The 21478-nt window shown below is 37.1% G+C and overlaps 1 protein-coding gene across 20 annotated transcripts in view; it reads left to right on the forward strand.

Moving 5' to 3' along the window:
• The window catches only part of CCDC162 (coiled-coil domain-containing protein 162), a 204536-nt gene that overhangs the window by 18801 nt on the left and 164257 nt on the right, over nt 1-21478 (forward strand). For 3 of the 20 annotated variants that reach the window (XM_084961852.1, XM_084961871.1, XM_084961841.1), the window contains one exon: nt 9860-10209. The exons of the other annotated variants lie outside the window; for them this stretch is intronic. The gene's annotated coding sequence lies outside the window, so the exon portion shown is untranslated. The remainder of the gene's footprint in view (nt 1-9859; nt 10210-21478) is intronic. 20 annotated transcript variants of the gene reach the window in all.

Raw genomic sequence — 21478 nt, forward strand, 5'->3', positions numbered from 1 at the left:
GCAGCTGCACATAAATCAATGAAACTAGAACACACCCTCACACCATGCACAAAAATAAACTCAAAATGGCTTAAAGACTTAAACATAAGGCACCATAAAACTCCTAGAAGAGAACATGGGCAAAACATTGTCTGACATCAACCATACAAATGTTAGGTCAGTGTCCCAAGGCAATAGAAATAAGCAATTGGGACCGAATCAAACTTATAAGCTTTTGCACGAAAAGAAAACCACACACACACAAGAAAGACAACTTTCAGAATGGGAGAAAATAGTTGCAAATGAAGCAAGTGACAAGGGCTCAATCTCTAAAATATACAAACAACTCACACAATTCAACAACAAAATACAAACAACCCCATCAAAAAATCCACAGAAGACCTAAATAGACATCTCACCAAAAAAGACATACAGATAGCCAGTAGGCACATGAAAAAATGCCCAACATTACTAATTATTCAAGAAAAAATGTAAATCAAAACCACAACGAGGTACCACCCCACACCAGTCATAATATCCATCATTAAAAAGTCTACAAATAGCAAATGCTGGAGAGGATGGGGAGAAAAGGGAACACTCTTACACTGTTGGTGGGAATGTAAAGGTACAGCCACTATGGAAAATAGTATGGAGGTTCCTCTGAAAACTAAATGTAGAACTACCATATGATCCAGCCATCCCACTCCTGGGCATATATCCAGGCAAAACTACAGTTCAAAAAGATACATGTGCCCCATAGCAGAACTATTCACAATAGACAAGACATGGAAACAACCTAAATCTCCATCGACAGATAAATGAATGAAGATGTGGTACATGTACATAATGGAATACTACTCAGCTGTAAAAAGAATGAGAATGTCATTTGCAGCAACATTAATGGAACTAGAGATTCTCATACTAAGTGAAGAAAGAGAAACACAAATAACATATCACTCTTATGTGGAATCTAAAATATGGTACAAATGAACCTATCTACAAAATAGAAGCAGACTCATGGACATAGAGAACAGACTTGTGGTTCTTTAGGGGGAGGGGGAGGGAGTGGGATAGACTAGGAGTTTGGGGTTAGTAGATGAAAACTATTACATTTAGAATGGATAGGCAATGAGGTCCTGCTTTATAGCACAGAGAACTACATCCAGTCTCTTGGAATAGAAACGATGGAAGATAATACGACATAAAGAATATATATGTATGTATGTACGACTGTATCCACTTTGTGTACAGCAGAAATTGGCAAAACATTGTAAATCAACTATACTTTAAAAAAAAAGTTAGGCCTTTTTCAAAGAGGAAAAGAGTCTTTTTAAAAAAATAACACAAAAAGTCCCCTAATCCCATCCAGAGACTAAGCCCCACCCACCAGAGGGATTAGAATTGGCTCCACCTACCAGTGGGCAGGCATAAGCCCCTCCCATCAGGAAGCCTACAGCAAGCCCCCCATACTGACTTCAGCCACAAGGGGGGCAGACACCAGAAGTAAGAGAGCTACAACTGTATTATCTATAAAAAGGTCACCACACCAAAAACCTGTAAAAATGAAAAGACAGAGAACTATAACTCTGATGAGGGAGAAAGGAAAAACCCCAGAAAGTCAGCTAAGCAATGAGGAGATTCTCAGCCTCCAGGAAAAAGACTTTAGACTGTCGAATCTGAAAATGATGCAAGACATTGGAAATAAACTGGAGGCAAAGATGGATAACTTACAGGAAACACTGAGCAAAGAGATACAAGATATAAAACTTAAACAAGAAGAGATGCAAAATACAATAACTGAAATAAAAAATTCACCAGAAGCAGCCAACAGCAGAATACAGGAGGCAGAAGAATGAATAAACGAGGTGGAGGACAGATTAGTGGAAATTATGGATGTGGAACAGAAAAAAGACTGAAAACAAATGAAGAGAGTCTCAGAGAACTCTGGGACAATGTTAAACGCACCAACATCCTTATTATAGGGGGTGCCAGAAGGAGAAGAGAGAGAGAGAAGGAGACAGAAAAAATATTCCAAGAGATAATAGCCGAAAACTTCCCTAACATGCGGAAGGAATCACTCACTCAAATCCAGGAAGCACAACAAGTACCATATAAAATAAACCCAAGGAGGAACACACCAAGACACATATTAATCAAACTGACCAAAGTTAAAGACAAAGAGAAAATCTTGAAAGCAGCTAGGGAAAAGAAACAAGTAACATACAAGGGAACCCCAATAAGGTTATTGGCAGATTTTTCAGCAGAAACTCTGCAGTCCAGAAGAAAGTGGCATGATATACTTAATGTGATGAAAGGAAAAAACCTCCAACCAAGAATACTCTACCCAGCAAGGCTCTCATTTCAGATTTGAAGGAGAAATAAAAACCTCAGATAAGCAAAAGCTGAGAGAATTCAGCAACACTAAACCAGCCTTACAGCAAATACTGAAGGAACTTCTCTAGGCAGGAAAGAAAAGATCAGCAACAGGAAACAAAAATTCCACAAATGACAAGGCTCACCAGTAAAGGTATATATACAGTAAAGATACGAAATCATCCACGCACAATTATATCATCAAAATCAGAAATCATGAGAAGAGGTGGGTACAAATGCGGGACACCGGAGATGAACTTGCAATTAAGAGAACAACAACTTAAAACAATCTCATATACTTATACACTCTTACATCAAAACTTCAGAATAACTGCAAACCAAAAATCTACAACTGATACACAAACAAGGAATCTCTGGAGAAGAAATATATCTCATAGTAAATAAGTGCATAATCCACCATGAAGGGGGTCATTTGACATCATTCTTGGAATGCTGAAGTCTTCTTAGATCTGATTCTGATTTCCTCTCCATCAAAGAACTTATGATAATTATAATTAAATAATGCCACTGTACAATTAAGTAATATAGTACTACAATTGTATTATTAATAACCACTTCTCTCCATGGTACTTTGTAAAGTCTATAATGTCTTGTTTATCACATCACCTAGAATGGTGTAATGCCTTTATTGAAGAATCAATGAGACGGAACAAATTGTGAGGACATATTTATATAGTTACACTGTTTTTTAACCAACTTATGCATTTTATATTTTACTTATTTTCAGAGGGTGTATTATTTTTGTTATGCTTACCAGTTGTTATTCTTTTTACTATGCTACATAAAATATTTAATGGTATATAAGGCTTTCTTCTTTATAAAGTTTAGTTGCATAATATAACAATTTAATATAATGCTAATTTTTAAAGAAAAATTGAAATGTAATAGATAAAACTAAGTAGTAAAGATGAAAACCATAAAATTGGGATAAAGTATAGAATAAATTCCTATTTGTCTCAGCATATTTTCCATTCCACTTCTCCAGTGGGAGTCACTTAATCTGTTTCTTAATAAGATCCATGTTATAATAATCTGTGTGAATGTAATTGTGTGTAAATGTATGTATTTTATTCTGTAAAAAAAAAAATCCTGATGAACAAGATGTTTATGATCCATGTTTTTCATGGATGATGAAAAAATAAATAAATAAATAAAAATAAAAAATAACACAAAAAGAATCAACAGTCCTGGTTTTATAACATCAGCCACAGATGATCAAATGTAATCAAAGTACAAAAAAACTTATTGGCTGATGGTAGCAGCTCCAGATCTTCAGTGGCTGCTCTCCATTCCAGTGGGCACAAAAATATTTTTTTCGTAATTGATTTGAACTCTGAGTGGCACACAACATGAGAACAGCACAGAGGATATCAATAGTCAGAGAACAATAAAATAAATCAGTACTGTAGGGAGTGACGAGGGACTTCACAACTTAATATTGAAACCAGTTATCAGATTAACTAAATCAGTGTCTCAAGACCAGAGGCAAAGGAAAGATGTATCCCAGATGACAAAATAAAACAAAATCCTCAAGACAAATATAAAATACCATCAGGTATTCTGTCATAATGACCTCATAAAGACCAGAGAGTAAGAACATTAAAAACTGTATTATCAACATTGTTCCTACCAAAGGAGAGATTAGTTGTTGTGTACAAATCAGAACCAACATGAAAACCAGACTCAACCAGGAAACAGAAAGCAAACATGAAGAGTCAGAAAAAGAAGTAGGATCAAGTAGATTAAAACCCTTTTTCCAAAAAGAACAAAGCTGGAGACATAACCCTTCCAGACTTCAGGCAGTACTACAAAGCTACAGTAATCAAAACAGCATGGTATTGGCACAAAAACAGAGATCAACGGAATGGAATAGAGAGCTCAGAAATAAATGCACATACCTATGTTCAATTAATCTTTGACAAAGGGGGCAAGAATAGACAATGGAGAAAAGATAGTCTCTTCAGCAAGTTGTGTTGGGAAAGCTGAGCAGGTGCATGTAAATCAATGAAGTTAAAACTCTCCCTCCTGCCATACACAAAAATAAGCTCAAAATGGCTTAAAGACTTAAATATAAGATGACACCATAAAACTCCTAGAAGAGATAGTAGGCAAAATATTCTCTGACATAAATCATAGCAATACTTTCTTAGGTCAGTCTCCCAAAACAAAAGAAATAAAGCACAAATAAACAAGTGGGACATAAATAAACATATACACTTTTGCATAGCAAAGGAAACCACAAAAAATGAAAATAACTCATACAGAATGGGAAAAAATATTTGCAAATGATGTAACTGACAAAGGTTTAATTTCCTAAATATACAAGCAGCCCATACAACTCAAAAAATCAAACCCCATCAAAAAATGGGCAGAAGATCTAAATGAGACATTTCTTCAAAGAAGACATGTGGATGGCTAGCAAGCACTTGAAAAGATGCTCAGCATCAGTCATTATTAGAGAAATGCAAACCAAATCTCCAATGAGGTATCACCTCATAACTGTCAGAATGCCCATCATTAAAAAGCCTACAAATCACTGCTGGAGAGAATGTGAAGAAAAGGAAACCCTCCTACACTGTAGGTGGAAATGTTAATTGGTGCAACCTCTATGGAGAACTATATGGAGGTTTCTTAGAAAACTAAAAATAGAGCTGCCATATGATCCAGCAATCTCACTCCTGGGCATATATCCAGAGAAAACTCTAATTCAAAAATACACATGCACATCATATATAGTTCATAACAGCACTATTTACAACAGCCAAGACATGGAAACAACCTGAATGTCCATCAACAGATGAATGGATAAACAAAATGTGGTACATATATATAATGGAATGTGACTCAGCCATAAAGAGAATGAAATAATGCCATCTGCAGCAACATGGATGGACCTAGAGATTATCATGTTAAATGAAGTCAGAGAAAAACAAATACCCATCACTTCTATGTGGAATCTTAAAAAAAAAAAAAAAAGATACAAATGAACTTATTTACAAAACAAAGAGAGTCACAGACATAGAAAAACTTTTGGTTACCAAAGGACATAGTGGGTAGAAGGCGAGAGAAATTAGGAGTTTGGGATTAAGATATATACATTACTATATGTAAAACAGATAACCAGGACCTATTGTATAGCACAAGGAACTCTACTCAATATTCTATAATAACCTATATGGGAAAAGAATCAGAGGAATTCCCGTCATGGCTCAGTGGTTAGTGAACCCGACTAGGATCCATGAGGACACAGATTCAATCCCTGACCTTGCTCAGTGGGTTAAGGCTCTAGCATTGCCATGAGCTGTGGTGTAGGTCACAGATGCAGCTCAGATCTGGTGTTGCTGTGGCTTTGGCATGGGCTAGCGGCTCTGGCTCCAATTTGACCTCTAGCCTGGGCACCTCCATATGCCATGGGTGTGGGCCTAAAAAGACAAAAAGACCAAAAAAAAAAAAAAGAATCAGAAAAAGGATAGATGTATAACTGAATCACTTTGCTCTACACCAGAAACTAACACAACATTGTGAATTAACTAAACTTCAATTTAAAAAATGGTTAAAACAAAACAATATAGAAAAACCCTTGACTGGGAGTCGAGAGACTTTGGTTACCTCATCTCTTCAAATAATTAGCTATGCGATTGGGCAGAAGACAATATTTGAGGATCTCATTTTCATTATGGTTATGTATATTAGACTCCTTTCCAGTTCTGACAGTCTTATCATTCTGTAATTCAAGAAATCTCAATGCTATTGCATCTCTGTTTCCACAAAAACAGAACATGAGTAGGAACCTGGATTGCTCAGGAAACAGATGATAGTCTCAGCAAAGATAATGGAGGAACTTAATGGAGGGACTATATACAATATTCAAACAAAGGAAACCAAGAAAAGATGATGTATCCTGGAGTTAACTCCAATTTGAAGCTATTACCACTGTTAGGCTTGACTTGGTAAAGAAGGAGGAGTTACCAGAAACTGTGAAGAATGAAAGCTGTAGGAGAAGACAACCTAATAGGAGATATGGACATCAGTGGAAGAGTATAGACACTGCCAACTTAAGCCTACCAGTGTTATAGAGTTTGAGAATATACCTCCACTTCTCTCTCCTCCTTCCCTGAAATCACTGCTAATGCTTCCCAGTGGCTAAACCTAACATGGAATTAAAAGGCAAGGGATACCAATTGATGCAGTCTACTGATGCAGAATATGTCAATATTCTGGCCATTAGCAGGGTGGAGGATAGAGGACAGATCCAAAGTATCATGAAGAACATTCAGCTCAGGGTTATCCTACTGATAGATGGAAAGCAAAGCAGGATACAGTGATAACAAAAATACTTTATGGCAAATCATCCTCTTCTGGATTTTAGCTGCCAAGTCCACCATAATTTTAACATCTGGAAGCTTTAGCGGGAGCCTGCTTTGTGGCTGGGAGAGGCTGTTCTCATAATTTGGGGATGGTGGTGAAAAGGAAATAATTTATTAAGTAAATATTTCCATAATGATTTCTCTTATATTTAATCCATCACTTCTTACTTTGAAAGAGTAAGTGCTATGCAGATTGCTGTCATAACTGAAATACTTGATTTTTACCTGTATTCTCCCCTTGTAATAAAGTGGATAGAAAATGATCAGAACAAGATAATTTTCAATGAAGAAAAAAATTCCATGGGGCATACTTTGCCATCTGTAATTATTTTACAGATGTCTATTTTGCACGAAAAACAACACAGTTGTTAAGACACGCAAAACTGTGTTAATGACCAGCTATATTTCTATAAAAGCAGATGCTAAGAAAGCACAATAAAGAAGTAAAACCAGATTAAGCTTACAATGAACGCTGAAACTATACTGTCTACTTTGGAAACAAGTGATTGATTGTTATAAAATAAATGAGTAAATATGCACATAGTTAACCATATCTTATATCACAGAGCTAATGCACCAGAAATTTATTTCTGTGTGTTTAAATTTGCTAGCTTAACTAGAAAATAATGTTATTTTAAATATAGATGCCTCAGAAGATTTTTTGTGATGGAGATTTCAAAATATTCAAAATTGAGTGTACATTGTAATGCTTGTTGTGTTGCAAGGAGATGCCTTAACTTTTAATTTTGGGAGAAGCAGTATATGATTTCAAATCAAGTGGGTGAGCAAAATAAACTTTGGAGGAAATTGAAGAGAAAAATACAACAACTAAAAATTGTTGCCATATGATCCAGCAATCCCACTCCTGGGCATATATCTAGAAAAGACAAAAGCTCTAATTCAAAAAGATACATGCATCCCAATGTTCAGAAGGACACTATTTACAGTAGCCAAAATATGGAAGCTACCTAAGTGTCCACTGACAGAGGAATTGATAAAGTTATGATATATATACACATATACACACAATGAACTCTTACTCTGCCATAAAAAAGAACCACTTTGCTTTACACCTCAAACTAACACAACATTGTAATCAACTATACTTTAAAAACAAACAAACAAACAAAACTATTGCCATGGGAGAGTCACCCTAGGATAGAAAAAGATATACTTCAAAGAGCCCTTCAATTGCTTGTCCTTCATGAACAATGCAATTTACTTGGCTCTGACTGCTGAATATGTCTCTGGTAGTTAAGTACATAAAATCTTAGTGGAATCTATAGAATTGTCAAAGGAATAGTCAAACACAAATCATCTAGAAAAGTTTGTGGTGTTTGAATTGTGGCTTAGCAGCAACAAACTCGACTAGTATCCATGAGAATGCAGGTTCAATCCCTAGCCTAGCTTTGTGGGCTAAAAGATCCAGTGTTGCTGTGACTGTGGTGCTGGCTGGAGGCTGCAACTCCAATTCAGCCTCTAGCCTGGGAACTTCCATATGACTCGGGTGTGGCCCTAAAAGGAGAGAAAGAGAGAGAAAGATCGAAAGAAAGAAAAGAAGGAAGAAAGAAAGAAGAAAACTGTGCAAGAAACTCCAAGTTTTAAAAGAATTTGTTCATCAAATTAAAAAATACAAAAAAGGAGGGAAATCCCACAAAATTAGCAACATTACCAAGTTTTTAGTTAGATGGCTCATGTTAGAAAAGAGCAGTTTTCTTGAACAGTTGTCATAGCCACAAAACATTATCACAGATCTTCAACTATCAACATTATAAAAAGTTGGTGATAAAATTGCTCTTATTAGAGAGTCAGTACTTACAAACAAAACTTAAGGATTCTTTTATTTTGGGAAAGTGGACTATGCATAGTGACCCTATTTTTATTTGCTTATTTTATTTCTCTCAGGGTACAAGTTGACTTATTTTGTGATTATGATATATATACTGATAATGGCAACAAAGCATTGTGTCAGTTTTGTTTCTACACATGCTTCTTTTGGTCCTTGATAATTAAAAATCCTTCCATGAACAAATACTGAGGTAATGTATTATTACCCAAGTTAAAAGCAGTAACAACAGAGGGGGAGAAAGCCGAAGTTTGAGGAAGGTGCTTTGGATAACAGGGATATTTTCTTCTTTTTTCTTGAAACAAATTGTCATATCTTTGTGGACAAAATAGTGGAAACTTTAGAATGTATGGGGTTAAAATACTAATGACTAAAACAAATCATAAAAGTCTGATTTTATCTGATTAAAAAAGACTGGAAAAGGAGTAGAACAAAATTAAATTTGCCAGTGTATTTCAGTGAGAAGGTAAATTGGATGCAAAAGCTGGTCTTGTCATTCCTCAAAGAAAAATACAAGCAGAATTCTACACTTAAAGAATTTATAAGACACTAAGAGGATTGAGATTCATTTAATCCTTATCCCTTAGATGAGCTCTTCCAAACAGCCAGACATCTTGTTTTTTCCCAGAGATCTATTAAAGAAGTTTTTCTCAAAATGTAGATTGTGATCCATTAGTAGATCCTAACATTGCTTAATAGTGGGTTGTGACCAAAATTTTGTTTTTGATGAACTAGAGTAGAAAATACCCAAATACTTGTATCTAGTCCTTCTCAAGTAAGTATTGAGAATTCTCCTTCAGGTTAAGATTTAGTTAGAAAGGCCATGCTCCCAATAAAACAGATAAATTGCAAAGTCATATATATTTAAAGTCATTGGAAATTTATAGACATGGTGAAGACTAGAAGAATGAAATTCCAAGAAAGGGAAGAGCCCTCCTGGATGACTTGATCATACCTGGCAGTTTTATTCCTTAGAGCATTTACTAGTTATGGTCACAGTGATTCTGTTTTTGGCATGGAGAGATTACTGGGGACAAAGAGAAGCCAGAGGAGTTTTTGAACACCAAGAATGCAGGCATGACAGATTTGAACTTAAATTCTGAAATATACCACTGGATAGTTATCTGCAGAATGCTAGAATATAAAAATAACTGAAGAAATGGTCCAGAAAGGCAGACTAAGATCTGCAGTTTTATGGTGCAGACATAAATTTCTGCTAGAGAGGAGGACTGTATCAAACATATGACAGGTCTTTCCTTGATGTTTTTGCCAGGTATTGACCTTGATGGGATAGAAGGTTAAACTCAAAACTTCTGAAGCATGGAATTTGAGGGATGAGGAGAAAGGGAAAACTCCAGCTGTCAGTCAGAAGTCTCAGAACGCTGTACCCAAGAAGGAAGCTGGATACAAAGTCAGAGTGAAATCTTCACAGTTCTTGGGAGACAAACCAGAGTCAGGAAGCCACATGAAACACTTGACCAGTTTTCCTCTCAAGACATTTGCCAGATTTTAAAGCTGCATAAGATGGGAGGCTAATGAGCTAAACTAAAACCTCCACAGGACAGAATGGATCTCCCACAGTGTTTGAGGGCTGAAAAGAAAGAGACCTTCTAAGAAGTCCAGGTGAGCCACATCTGAGGAAAGAGTTAGACTGGGTCTAACCTAAAACCAGAATCCAGCCTCAATCTAGTTCATTTCCTGATGGGATTAAATAATCAGCCATTCACAGTATGCATTTAACAAAGGAAAGGGAGAACCTTTATCAGGGAAAACAACGTCACTATAAGTCCCAAATGTGTGTGTGGGTTTTTTTTTCCTATTTATTTATTTATTTATTTATTTTTTAGGGCCACACCCATGGCATATGGAAGTCCCCAGGCTAGGGCTTGAACTCAAGTTGCAGCTCCTGGCCAATGCCACAGCAATGTGGGATCCTAGCTGCATCTGCAACCCACACCACAGCTGATAGCAACGCTAGATCCTTAACCCACTGAGTGGGGCCATGGAGCTGAACCTCATGGATACTACTCAGGTTTGTTACCACCGAAGCACAGGTGGGAACTCTCCATTCATTCTCTGAACTAAAATGTGGCACATAATAAATTATGAGACTTGAGAAGAGGCAGGAAAATATGTGATCCAAGAAAAAAAGCAGATTCATAGATGATCTAACTGGTGGAATTCACAGTCAAGGATTTTAAAATAATTATTATTTATATGTTCAGAGAAGCAAAAGAAAAGATGGGCAAAATGAATAAAATGATGGATAATTTGAAAGAGCTGGAATCTATAAAAACAATAAAATATGCATTATAAAGCCCCTCCCGGCTACAGAAAGTGCACCTCCACCACGGTGTGCACTTTTCAGTCCTGTCCACCCTCAGGAAGTGCCCCTCCACCGCAGAGTGACACAGCTAGCCCCACCCGCCCTTGGGAAGTGCCCAACTACTGCAGAGTACGCCAGCCAGCCCCGCCCAGCTGTGAGAAGTGCACTACAACTGCAGTGCACACCGTCCAGCCCTGCCCAGCCACGGGGCATGCACCACCACCACGCCACGCACTAGCCAGCCCTGCCTTAGGAAGCACCCCACTGCCACTGAGTGACCTGGTCAGCCCCGCCTGCCCCCTGGAAGCCCCCTGCTGCTGCAGTGCACCCTGGCATGCTCCCCCAGCTGCAGGAAGTGCACCACCACCATGGCACGCACTTGCCAGCCCCACCGTATCTGGGGAAGTGCCACACTGCAGCAGCACGCCCCAGTCAGCACCAGTGCTGTGACCTGGCCAGCCCTGCATGCCCTCGGGAAGAGGCCCACTGCAATGGTGCACCTCAGACTGTGCCAAACTACAGTTTGGCTTCCCCAAACTCACAGAAAAAGAAAATCAGAAGCAAGATGAAGAAGCTCAGAAACCATTCCCAGTTAAAGCAACAGGAGAATTCACCTAAAACAGTCAACAGTGAAACAGACCTCTGCGCTCTGAGAGACAGTGAGTTCAAAAGGGAAATAGCAAAAATACTGAAGGAATTGAAAGAAGATATGAACAGTAACACAGACTCCCTCAGAAAGGAGCTAGGAAATATAAGGAGGAGCCAAGAAATACTAGAAAATTCATTTGCAAACTGAGCTAAGGGCAATAAGGACCAGAATGAATTATGCAGCGGCACGAATTAGTGATGTGGAAGATAGACTAATAGAAATCACCAAAACAGGACAGCAGACAGAAAACCAAATGAAAAAACATGAAAGCAATGTAAGAGACCTATGGGATAATATATAGTGGGCCAATCTACGCATAATGGGAATTCCAAAAGGAGAAGAAAAAGAAAGGGGGATTGAAAATATATTTGAAGAAATTATCGCTGTAAACTTTCCCAGTCTAAAGGATACTGATTTCAAGATACAGGAAGCACAGAGGGCCCCAAACAAGTTGAACCCAAACAGGCCCACACCAAGACATATTATAATAAAAATGGCAAAAGGTAAAGAGAGGGTCCTAAAGGTAGCAAGAGAAAAGCAAAGCATTAATTATAAGGGAACCCCTATAAGGCTATCAGCTGATTTCTCCACAGAAAGACTACAGGCCGGAAGGGAGTGGCAAGGTATATTTAAAGCACTGAAAGGAAAAAATCTGCAACCTAGAATACTCTATCCAGCAAGAATATCATTTAAGACAGAAGGGGAAATAAAGAATTTCTCCAACAAACAAAAGCTAAAAGAGTACAGCCATACAAAACCCATTCTAAAAGAAATACCAAAAGGGCTTCTCTAAATTAAAAAAAAAAAAAAAAAGGAGGAAGAACTAGGATGGAGGAAACCACAATTAGAGAGCAGTCACTTAAATAAGCCAGCATACGAATCTAATCATGAAGATGTTTTTAAAAAAAAAAAAAAAAAGACATCAAAATCATACAATGTGGGCAAGGGAAGTAAGGAAATAAATAGATTCATTTTTTCTTTTTTTTTAAATTTTATTATTGTAATGAAGTGTTTGAGGCTCAGTTATAGGAAGGGGCTGACATACCTAAAACACAGGGCAAGCACGAATCAAAACCGAACATCACATTTACCAAAAAAAGAAAAAAGAAAAAAGTACTCAAGCATAAAATAAATGGAAACCAGCCAACCAGAAAAAGAAAGGAAGAATGGAGAATCATAGAATCAACTGGAAAACAAGGTTTAAAATGGCAATAAGCAAACATCTATCAATTATCACCTTAAATGTCAATGGACTGAATGCTCCAGTCAAAAGACACAGAGTGGCTGATTGGATAAAAAAAGCAAAAACCTTCAATCTGCTGCCTATAAGAAACTCACCTTAGGACAGAGGACACATACAGATTGAAAGTGAGGGGATGGGAAAAGATATTTCATGCCAATGGACAAGACAGGAAAGCAGGAGTTGCAATACCCATGTCAGACAAAATAGACTTTAGAATGAAAGCCATAAAGAAAGACAAAGAAGGACACTATTTAAAGGTTAAAGGATCCATTCAAGAAGAGGATATTACAATCGTCAACATATATGCCCCAAATATAGGAGCACCCAGATACATACAACAAATATCAATAGACATAAAAGGAGAAATTGATGGGAATACAATCATAGTAGGAGACCTTAACACCCCACTCACATCAATGGACAGATCCTCTAGACAGAAAATCAATAAGGCAACAGAGATCCTAAAGGACATGATAGAAAAGTTAGACTTAATCGACATTTTCAGGACATTACATCCAAAAAAAGTCAGAATACACATTCTTCTCAAGTGTGCATGGGACATTGTCAAGGATTGATCACATACTGGGGCACAGAGCTAACCTCAACAAATTTAAGAGTATAGAAATTGCTTCAAGTATCTTCTCTGACCACAATGGCATGAAACTAGAAATCAACCACAGGAAAAGAAATGAGAAAAAAATCTACTACATGGAGACTAAACAACATGCTACTAAAAAACCAATGGGTCAGTGAGGAAATCAAGAAGGAAATTAAAAAATACCTCGAGACAAATGATAATGAAGACACAACCACTCAAAATCTGTGGGACGCCACAAAAGCAGTGCTCAGAGGGACGTTCATAGCAATACAGGCCTTTCTCAAAAAAGAAGGAAGATCTCAAACTGACAACATAACCCACCACCTACATGAATTAGAAAAAGAAGAACAAACAAAATCTACGGTCAGCAGAAGGAAGGAAATCAGAGAGATCAGAGAGAGGAAATCAATAAAATGGAGATTCAGGAAAAATAGAAAAAAAATTAATAAAACCAAGAGCTTCTTCTTTGAAAAGGTAAACGAAATTGACAAACCTATGGCCAGGCTCACCAAAGAAGAGGAGAGAAGAAAACCCAAATAAACAAAATAAGAAATGAAAAAGGACAAGTCACAACGGATACTAACAGAAAAACAAAAAACCGTGAGAGAATACTGTGAACAATTGTATGCCAACACATTTGACAACCTAGAAGAAAGGGACAACTTTCTAGAGTCTTACAGCCTGCCAAAACTGACTCAAGAAGAAATAGATCAACTGAACAGACCAATCACCAGAAATGAAATTGAATATGTCATAAAAACACTCCCTACAAGTAAAAGTCCAGGACCAGATGGCTTCACAGGCGAATTCTACCAAACATACAAAGAGGAACTGATGCCCATCCTCCTTAAACTTTTTTTTAAGAGGCTGTGGAAGAAGGAACACTCCCAAAGACATTCTATGATGCCACCATCACCCTCGTTCCAAAACCAGACAAACATACCACCAAAAAGGAAAACTATCGGCCAATATCTTTGATGAATATAGACGGAAAAATTCTCAACAAAATTTTAGCCAACCGAATCCAACAACACATCAAAAAGATTGTACACCATGACCAGGTGGGATTCATCCCAGGTTCACAAGGATGGTTCAACATACGCAAATCAATCAACATCATACACCACATTAACAAAAGAAAAGTCGAAAACCATATGATCATCTCAGTAGATGCAGAGAAAGCATTTGACAAAGTCCAACGTCCATTTATGATAATAACTCTCACCAAAGTGGGTACAGAGGGAACATCCCTCAACATAATAAAAGCCATTTATGACAAACCCACAGCCAATATAACACTCAATGGAGAAAAGCCGAAAGCCTTCCCACTAAAATCTGGAAAAAGACAAGGATGCCCACTCTCACCACTGCTATTCAACATAGTATTGGAAGCCCTAACTACAGCAATCAGACAAACAAAAGAAATACAAGGCATCCAAATAGGAAGAGAAGAGAAAGGTCTCGCGGTATGCAGACGACATGACACGATACATAGAAAACCCCAAAGACTCAGCCCAAAAACTCCTTGAACTGATCAACAAATTCAGCAAAGTGGCAGGATAGAAGATTAACATTCAGAAATCACCCAACAAACTTCAGAATAGGAATACAAAAATACAATACCTTTTAAAATTGCACCCCCAAAAATCAAACACCTGGGAACACCCGACCAAGGAGGTAAAAGACTTATATGCTGAGAACTATAAAACATTAATCAAGGAAATTAAAGAAGATGTAAAGAAATGGAAAGACATTCCATGCTCATGAGTCGGAAAAATTAATATTGCAAAAATGGCCGTACTACCCAAAGCAATCTACAGATTCAATGCAATCCCTATCAAATTACCCATGACATTTTTCACAGAACTAGAACAATCCAAAAGTTTACATGGAACCACAAAAGACCCAGAATTGCCAAAGCAATCCTGAGGAACAAAAACCAAGCAGGAGGCATAACTCTCCCAGACTTCAGGCAATATTACAAAGCCACGGTTATCAAGACAGTGTGGTACTGGTATCAAAACAGACAGACAGACCAGTGGAACAGAATAGAGAACCCAGAAATAAACCCAGTCACCTATGGTCAATTAATCTTTGACAAAGGAGGCAAGAACATAAAATGGGAAAAAGACAGTCTTTTCAGCAAGTATTGCTGGGAAACCTGGACAATGCAAATCAATGAAACTGGAAACACGCCCTCACACCATGCACAAAAATAAACCCAAAATGGCTTAAAGACTTAATATAAGACAAGACACCATCAAAATCCTGAAGAGAACATAGGCAAAACATTCTCTGACATCAACCTTACAAACGTTTTGTCAGGTCAGTCTCCCAAGTCAACTCCCTAATCAAACTGACAAGCTTTTGCACAGCAAGGGCAACCCAAAAGAAAACAAAAAGACAACTTACAGAATGGGAGAAAATAGTTTCAAATAATGCAACTGACAAGGGCTTAATCTCTAAAATATACAAACAACTTACACAACTCAACAGCAAAAAAACCAACAACCCAATGGAAAAAATGGACAAAAGACCTGAATAGACATTTCTCCAGAGATATACATACAGATGGCCAACAAGCACATGAAAAAATGCTCAACATCCCTCATTAGCAGAGAAATGCAAGTCAGAACTACCATGAGGTACCACCTCACACCAGTCAGAATGGCCATCATTATTAATAAGCCCACAAATAACAAGTGCCGGAGGGGATGTGGAGAAAAGGGAACCCTCCTGCACTGTTGGTGGAAATGTAAGCTGGTACAGCCACTATGGAGAACAGTATGGAGATACTTTAGAAATCTATACATAGAACTACCATATGATCCAGCAATCCCACTCTTGGGCATATACCCGGACAAAACTTTCCTTGAAAAAGACACATGCGCCTGCATGTTCACTGCAGCTCTATTCGCAATAGCCAAGACATGGACACAACCCAAATGTCCATCGACAGACGACTGGATTAGGAAGATGTGGTATATATACACAATGGAATACTACTCAGCCATAAAAAAGAACGAAATACTGCCCTTTGCAGCAACGTGGATGGAACTAGAGACTCTCATACTGAGTGAAGTAAGTCAGAAAGAGAAAAACAAATACCATATGATATCACTTATATCTGGTATCTAATATACAGTCCAAATGAACCTTTCCACAGAAAAGGAGATCGTGGGCTTGGAGAATAGACTTGTGGTTGCCAAGGGGGAGGGAGTGGGATGGATTGGGAACTTGCGGTTAAGAGATGCAAACTATTGCCTTTGGAGTGGATTAGCAGTGAGATCCTGCTGTGTATCACTGAGAACTATGTCTAGATACTTACAATTGAGCGTGACAGTGGGAGAACATTATGTACACATGTATATATAACTGGGTCCCCATGCTCTACAGTGGGAAAAAAAATCCTGTTGGGGAAATAACAATAAAAAAATGCATTTTCGAACTTAAAAGTAGAATAGCTAAAATAGAGAATTCATTAAGTAGTTTTAAGAATATCTCAGACTGTGTCAACAAAAATTATTGAACTTGATGTCAGCTAAGTTGATAATACCGAAAACTGAGTACAGAGACAAAAAAGAATGGAAAGAATAAAAGTTAGTATAAGAGATATGTGGAATACAGTCAAGCAATCAAACATGTATTTAATTAGTAAGAGAAGGATAGGAATTAGAGAATGGGGCAGAAGCAATATATGAAAAGATATAGCAGTCAAGAAATTCCTAAAACTAATGACAGTCATCACTCCAAACATTAAAGAAGCTTGGTGAGGGAATTCCTTTCATGGCTCAGCAGTTAACAAACCCAACTAGCATCCATGAGGATGCCTTGATCAGTGCATTTGGGATCTGTCAGTGCCATGAAGTGTGGTTTAGGTCACATACGTGGCTTGGATCCCATATTGCTGTGGCTGTGGTGTAGGCTGGCAGCTGTAGCTCCAATTTGACCCCTAGCCTGGGAACTTCCATGTGCCACAGGTGCAGCCCTAAACAGGAAAGAAAAAAAAAAAAAGAAGAAGAAGAAGAAGCCTGGTGAACCTCAAAACACAGAAAGGATATGCGCAAAGGAAATCATGATTAAATATATCACAGTTGAACTGCTGACAAAGATAAAATCCTAAAAGTAGCAAGAGAAAACAACACATTACTTTCTAAAAAAGCAACAAACAAAAAGGCAGATGACTATTTTTCTTACTGAAATTATGGAAGCCAAGAGACAATAATTAAAAAGTCAATTAAAGTGCTGAATTATATATCCAATTAAAATATCCTTTAGAGATCATGGTGAGACTAAGGATTTATTCAGGCAAAGAAAAGTTGAGAGAATAAATCAGCAGGAGACCCCACACTATGAAAAATATTAAAAGTTTTTAAGTTTTAAATATTAAAGTTTTTAAGTTTTAAATATTAAATATTTAAATATTTTAAATATTAAATATTTAAATATTAAAAGTTTTTAAAAATATTAAAAGTTTTTAGGCTAAAGGAAAATGAACTCAAATGGAAGCACAAAGCTTTAGGAAAGAAGAGCATCAGGAAAGATAAGTATGTGGGTAAAATTTTAATTAACTTTCAAAGCATCAAAAATAAAATATATCGTGGAGTTTATATGCAGAAGTAAACAGTTGCTTGAATTGGAGGAAGGAGGTATGTTGGCTTAAATCATTGTAAGATTTTTATTTGGACAGTAAAAGGTAGACTTTAAAAAATTACTAGCTTTAGGAGTTCCCGTCATGGCTCAGTGGTTAACAAATCAGACTAGGAACCATGAGGTTGTGGGTTTGATCCTTGCCCTTGCTCAGTGGGTTAGGGATCCGGTGTTGCCGTGAGCTGTGGTGTAGCTTGCAGACACCGCTCGGATTCCGCATTGCTGTGGCTCTGGTGTAGGCTGGCAGCTACAGCTCTGATTCGACCCCTAGCCTGGGAACCTCCATATGCCACGGGAGCGACCCAAAAAATGGCAAAAAGACCAAAAAAAAAAAATTACTAGCTTTAGAATGGAAGACACTCTGAAAAAAATTATTACTAGCTTAAGGTAGGCTGTAATAAGTCAAGAATGTATCTTGGAATCTAAAGGAGTGACTATCAGTGTAATGCCTTGACTTAGCAGCATAAGCATCATCTGGCAATTTGTTAGAAGTGTAAATTCTTAGCCCCCCTCAGACCTACTAAATCAGAAACTTCGGGTGTCAGGCCCAGTAATCTATGTTTGAACAAGTCCTTAAGGTGATTCTGATGTACACTAAAACTTGGTAATATAGATAAGTACCAAGAGAAAACAAACAGGTATAATTAAAAATGTAATAGAAGAAACAAAACAAAATTATAAAAAAACTTGATTAATCCAAAGTAATAAAGGAAAGGAAGAATAAAAGAACAAAAAAATCTGTGGGACAAGTAGAAAAATAAATAAAATGAATAAAATACATAGTAAGATTGTGCAATTAAACCCAACTATAACAGTAATAAATTAAATATAAATGAACTAAATGCTTCAATTAAAAGACAAAGGTTTTCAGCTAGATTGAAGAGACAAAAAGACACAGATAACTTAAAAGGATTAAAAAGATATACCAAGTCAACATTAACCTCCTAAACAAAAAACCTGTGACTGTATTACTGATATGTGAATTTGACATTAAGAAATATTACTAGAGATGAAGAGGGGCATGTTGTAATGATATGTTTCAAATCAATGAAAAAAATTACAATCCTGTTTGTATGCAGCCAATAATACAGCTTCAAATATATAAAACTAAAATGTCAGAACTAAATGAAGAAATAGACATATCCATAATTATTATCAAAGATTTTAGGGAGTTCCCGTCATAGCTCAGTAGTTAACGAATCCAACTAGGAACCATGAGGTTGCGGGTTCGATCCCTGCCCTTGCTCAGTGGGTTAGGGATCCGGTTTTGCCGTGAGCTGTGGTGTAGGTTGCAGACGCGGCTTGGATCCCCGCATTGCTGTGGCTCTGGCGTAGGCTGGCGGCTACAGCTCCCATTCAACCCCTAGCATGGGAACCTCCATATGCCACGGGAGCGGCCCAAGAAATGGCAAAAAGACAGAAAAAAAAAAAGATTTTAATATACCTATCTCAATTTCTTATTAAAATCAGATTTAAAAAATCATGAAAGACATAAAAGATTTGAACATATGAATACACATGATCTGATTAACCTAATAGAACACTATTCCCAACAATAACAGAGTATATATTCTTTTCAAGTATATGGAACATTTGCCAATCATATTGGATCCTAATGCAGGACTAAAATATTTTAAAAAATTGAAATTATGCAGGGTACATTCTCAGGCCCACAGTACAATCATACTAGAAATTAATAATAGAAAAATAGAACCACTTCTAAATAGCTTATATATCAAAGAAGAAATCACAATGGAAACTAGAAAGTATTTAAATGATAAATAATGAAAACACAGCATCCAAAATGGTAATGCAGTTAAAACAATGTTTGGAAGGAAATTTATAGCTTTAAATGCATATATTAGAAGAAAGTTTAAAAGTTGTTCTAAACTTCCATCTCAAGTGCTGGAAAAAGGAGGGCAAATTAAATTTAAGATAGTAAAACGAATGGTTTAATAAATGATTAGTAATAAAGAATAAATATGTAGGGAATTTCTGTTGTGGCCAGTGGTAACAAATCTGACTAGTATCCATGAGGATGTGGTTCGATCCCTGGCCTCACTCAGTGGGTTAAGGATCCAGTGCTGCCGTGAGCTGTGGTGTATCTTGTAGATGTGGCTCGGATCTGGCATTGCTGTGGCTGTGGTGTAGGCTAGCAGCTGCAGCTCCGATTCAGCCCCTAGCCTGGGAACTTCCATATGCTGTGGGTGCGGCCCTAAAAGGCAAAAAATAAATAAATAAATAAATAAATAAATAAATAAATAAAATATGTAAAGAAATTATAAATAAAATTCAATAGGTATAACTCAGTTGTGGTATGAGTGAATAATGGATGAATAATAATGAGCAGAAATCAATAAACAGAAGGCAGAGAGAAATAGACACATACAAGTAAATATAGGTCATTTGAAAAGACTAATAACATTATTAAATCCCTTATAAAACCCATCAAGATAAAATAGCAAATATAGTAATTATCAATATCAAGAATGTGAAAGGAGATAGCAGTACACATCCTATAGACATTAAAAAGATAAAAAGCTTCAAAGGGTAACATCAAGAAAGTGAAAAGACCCATAGAATGGGAGAAAATATTTGCAAATCATATATCTGAAAGGAACTGTATCTAGAATATATAAAGAACTCTTATGACTCATCATTAAAAACAAAAAACTCAATTAAAAAATAGGCAAAGAATCTGAATAGACATTTCTCCAAAGAAAATATGCAAATGACCAATAAGTACATGAACAGATACTCAGCATCATTAGCCATTAGGGAAATGTAAATCAAAACCACAATAATGGGAGTTCCCATCATGGCGCAGCAGAAACAAAGCTGACTAGGAACCATGGGGTTGGGAGTTCGATCCCGGCCTCACTCAGTGGGTTGAGGATTTGGCATTGCTATGAGCTGTGGTGTGGGTCTCAGACACGGTTGGGATCCCAAGTGGCTGTGGCTATGGCGGAGGCCAGCATCTATAGCTCCGATTGGACCCCTAGCCTGGGAACCTCCATATGTTGCAGGTGCGGCCCTAATAAAGACAAAAAGACAACATAAACAACAACAAAAAAATCACAATAATGAGGCAAAAGGAATAAATTAGGAGGGTAGGATTGACATATACATACTACTATATATAAAATAGATTGGTAACAAAGTATAGCACAAGGTAATCTACTCAATACTGTGTAATAACCTGTATGGGAAAAGAATCTGAAAAGGAGCAGATATATGTATACATATAACTGATTTTCTTTGCTGTACACCTGAAACTAACCCAACTTTCTAAGTCAGCTGTACCCTAATAAAATTTATATTAAAAAAAACTCAATGAGGAGTTCCTGTTGTGGCTCAGCAGATTAAGAACTCAACTAGTATCCATGAGGATGTCGGTTTCATCCCTGGCCTCACTCAGTGGGTTAA

This window comes from Sus scrofa, chromosome 1, assembly GCF_054392235.1.
Source record: "Sus scrofa isolate SSC_HxYL_T2T_F1_AM1 chromosome 1, Sscrofa_HxYL_maternal_Yorkshire_Landrace_v2.0, whole genome shotgun sequence".
Classification (NCBI taxonomy): domain Eukaryota; kingdom Metazoa; phylum Chordata; class Mammalia; order Artiodactyla; family Suidae; genus Sus; species Sus scrofa.